The sequence below is a fragment of the Anneissia japonica genome, unplaced genomic scaffold (assembly GCF_011630105.1).
Source record: "Anneissia japonica isolate Jap-2015-1 unplaced genomic scaffold, ASM1163010v1 scaffold287714_len2871179_cov188, whole genome shotgun sequence".
NCBI lineage: Eukaryota > Metazoa > Echinodermata > Crinoidea > Comatulida > Comatulidae > Anneissia > Anneissia japonica.
In genome coordinates this window covers 2,433,243-2,437,947 of record NW_022755542.1, presented here as the reverse complement: position 1 = coordinate 2,437,947, position 4,705 = coordinate 2,433,243, and positions in this window count along the sequence as shown.

Genomic DNA, 4,705 nt, shown 5'->3' with positions numbered 1-4,705 from the left:
TATTTCATTTAGAAGTAGAATATATTTTACGATATTTTTTTTATCAAATATGTATACTTGAGATGATTATACTGGTATCAGATGTGACCAAGACATTCCAATGTGTATTCCTAAATGTAAAGTGTTATTTGTCTCCCTAAAAAGCTTGCAGTACAACCATGTTGTAACTCTATTGAAAAAGTAACACAAACAATTTGCACAGTGAAAAATTATAATAGGCCAAGGTTGATGTATTCACTAAATTAGTAAAATTTCATGATTAGTACACATCATTTATCACAAATAATTATTTTATTAACATATTCATTAAAGAGAATTTTGCCTTATGTGTTGATCAAAATTAAAGATTATCTCATTATTTGAGATGACTGTATCTTTATTTTTAACTACATTTATATATTAAGTATCTTAATCCCCATTTAAATAGCAAATGAAATTACTATATTTGACTATTATATATAAATTCAAATTAAAAACAATTTTAAAACAATACACTTTAGCAAGATTTTTTCTAATAATTAATTGTAAGATGTTTCACATGCAAAGAAATGTATAATTACATTTGCATTAACATCATACACCTATGTACATAAACCTACATACATACGCACAGAAATCTATGCAAACACCCATGGTATTTTAGATCACATTAATGTTTCCTGTCACCGGAAGATAATGTGTTTTCCCTTGTACCTACAGATGTTATTAATGTACACACTTTTATAGTGTTTAGTTGCGACCATATGTAAAATGAAATATAATGCACTTTCAATTGAAAGAAATCATCCCATATAACCATACTCTATATACACTATCCAGAGTGGAAATATTTTAGTGGACACAAATGTCTGCGAGAATTTAATGTTTTGTTAAAATACCTTGTTTATTATTTGCTTAAAGATACTGTGAAACCTCGAACAGTAGCCCTAGGCTTCTTTTTGTTTTTGTTTGTTTGTTTGTTTTTGGTTTTTTTCTGCAAACTTTGGGTGGACTTCTTTTCGAGGCAAAGTAAAGAGGGTTGGGGGCCTTCTTTTCAAAATGAATGCTGTAAATTTTGTGAATTTGTACTACAAAACAATAAATAAGGCCACTATAACATCAATCTGTATCATGGAGTGTATTTTACTGGCATTAAATTACCTAAATTACTGTATAAACCAAGCTTGTTTTTCAATTTTGCTTATTTTGTTTATTGGAATTCATGTACAGTGTATGTACTGTACTATCTCGAAAAGAAGCATATGCTATCTTGAAAAGAAGCCCATGGGCTTCTTTGCGAGGCTAATTTCGCAAACTAAGAAAGGGCTTCAATTCGAGATGGGATTCATCTCGAGATTAAGCCCATTGGGCTTCAATTCGAAGTTTTATGGTATGTTGTCTTTCATGAAGTAAAACATATCAATTTCATATTTGAATGACGTAATTTGTCAATTAACAGAAACTTAGGTGATACCTTTCCTGTATTCTTAATTCCTTAATTTTGCCGGTAATCTATTTTTGTAAAATTTCTGTGAATTAGCGGGGAAAAAATGTTTTTTTTTTTTTGTTTGGAAGTTCAATACTTTATTAAATATTAGATCCTTTCCAATGAGTTGAAATTTTGAGATTTTTCTGATTTTTTGATTTTTTTTTTTGGTGGGGTGGGGGAGGGGGTGTAGTATATCTTTAAGGAAGATCTTGCACATGAGGTCTGTCTGTCTGTCTGTTTCTACAGTACTCTAATATTTTGGTAGGGAATTAAATGTAAAGAGAGTACAAAATTGTGTAAATTATGCCAATATTTACAGTGTAAATAATTTGAAATACAAATCAAATGTATGTTTATTATTCCAAATAATTTTTAAGAACATGCCCGATATGCTATGCTTTCGAGTGGATTATTTGCTAATAAATGTAAATTTATGCAAATGTGAAGGTATTCATATTATTGTATGTTGTCACGGAAAAAATTTGTGTAGCAATAATTTATTCCACGTATTATGCCTTATAATGCCTCGGTTTTATACTAAGCATTGATTTTAGCGTCTTCTAACTTAAAAAGAGTTTCTGTTGTCTGCTAAACAATTTTAATCGTCTGTATATCAATTTCGGTCGTCTGCCTAACCTGGTTAAGCATTTTTGGTAGGGTTATTATTTGTATGGTTATTTGTATGTGGTTGTTTTATTATTAAGTAAATGAGTTGACAACTTGGAATGTAGGCCTATTGTACAAATCGTTAATCATATGTTTTAATATTTTCCTGATGTGTATGGTACTCGGTCTGATGACAATCATTTTCCCTTTCATTTATCTTTGGATTGTGTTACATTTTCCATTATTGCTTCGAGTTTACGGTCAAATTATTTTCTGTTATTTCAATGTATTTAGTAATAATAAAGTTAAAAAGTTTGCATTGCAAACAATCAGTTGGAATTTTATTGTATGCATAGGCCTAATACCCAACTTTAACAAGTTCCAATTTGCTCATTTTCTGTTTATTATTTTGATCGTTTAAAATAAATTCAAGTACTATGCAACATTATGGTTGCGTCCATCATTTTAGTATTAACAAATATTACGAAAACAATAAGGAAAGCTATAGGCCTACGTCAACAATTTGTAAAGTTTTGATCCGATCCCCATTTATACTTGTCATATTTGTATCTACATTTTACCAGAACCATTGATAATTTCGTAAGTAGAAAAACGAATATCATTATGCATATTAACCAACTTCATTTGTTAACGTTATGTATAAGTTTTTGCAGTGCCTTGAGTTAATATCATTAATCCTGAAACTATTACATCATGCTGCGCATACTTAATGTAACAGTAATCATCAATAACACATGACGCATATATATATACTGTCTCTTATACACATCTAGATGTGTATAAGAGAGAGATTGAAATGTTTAATTCTAACTGATGATATTATTATCATGAGCAGTTAATATTGTTAGGCCTATCATCATCATCACCCACCAGGCCCACTATCGTCAGGATGCTTAGTTTATTTTGTCATTCTGATCGGATTTTCTCTACTGTTCCGTTTTAATTTTAAATACTTTTGCATTATGTGGCCGTTTGCTGTTTTATGGGTTTTTCCCATTTGCCTTTTAAAATTTATGTATTATTAAAGAATCTCTATTGAGATCCAGCGGGCCGCCATTGATGCACGGTAGAGATTAGTGTATCATTATGTTATATGTTCTTATATGAACCATAGTTCAAATATCCATTTATCACTACAAGAGAAACTCGTGTCTGTGATCGAGCGACTTCTGAGTCGATGTCGTTGGCACTAGTGCATAGAGGAGGTTCCTGGGTAGAAGTTTCCCTTTCCACACTTTCCCTACTACCACCAAAGCTTTCTAACTTTTTAATTCTGTATAATACCACCGCAAACACTGCCAATGCACATATGCACCCTCCGATTACAATGAAGCTAATCTGCAAAGTTGTTAATCCTCCATGATTGAAATCGATTTTTTCAGGGGAACATTGTTGTGTTTCTGATGTGTTTCCCTTGAAACTGACGTTTCCGGTTACTGTGTACATGTACACCTCGTGACAAATATTGTATTCTTTGTATGAGTATAAACCTGAGATGTTATAATGGCTAGCCAGGGTCAAATTGAGAATACCGTTTTCTGTGACCTTGATCAGATCTCTACTTTCCATGCATAGGCCTATATCTTCAGGTACATCCCAACAAATTTCCGTCACCCGACTTCTTGGTTGCTCTTCTTTGGTTTTGTTGCTGCAGTAGATGTCAACTTTGTTCCACATACTGACTTCACTGCCAGATGAGAGGATTACAAATTTAGAGTCTGTTTTTGTCTGTACATGGTTAAGAATGTAGTTACATTTCTGTTCAAAATTAACCGTTTTCATGATCGTTTTATTAAAAATACACTCGTCATGCATCAATGGGAACTTTACATGGCAGTGGCACTCTATAGGATTATCTTCGAGTAGGATGTCTGTTTTAATTAAATCATCTACAATTGATACTGGAAACGTTGTCAGGTTATTGTTTCGCAAATCTATCTCTGTAAGGTTCGGTAATCTATATGTACAGCGGTCGACTGATACCGCTGATATAGTGTTATTTCTTAAATTGAAAATTTGGAGATTCTTTAGTAACACTGGCATAAATACGTTTTTTAAAAGATTTTCTGCTAAATCCAAAATAATCAATGATGGAACCTTTCTAACCGCACTGTAAATATTCTTAAAATAATGGAGACTGTTTCCTTTTAAATACAGTTCTTCTAACCCACACAGCCCGTCAAATACATCATCATCAACATTGAATATGTTATTATAAGAAAGATCGAGGATTTTGAGTTCCTTAAAACATGATAATGGAGTCCCAGAAATATTGTTGATTATGTTTCCAGAAAGATCGAGTACTTGCAGTTGGTAAGGTAGGTGGTTAGTTGGTATTGTCTGAAAGGCGTTACTCGACAATGTCAAATTAACGATTTCAGTAGGTTTAAGATTTAGTCCACTCGGCCAATTTTCTTCAGATAGTTCAGCGTCTGTTAGCACTAGTGATTTTGCTCCTGTGCAGTTTAACAGCAGATCCTCATTAGTGGTTCCGATGTCTGCATCAGTACACTCACATGTCTTGTTTTTTAAAACGCATCTTATTGCTACGGCATACTTGGATTGTGTAATTAACAAGATAGGCAGTAACACACACAACTGAAAATAAAT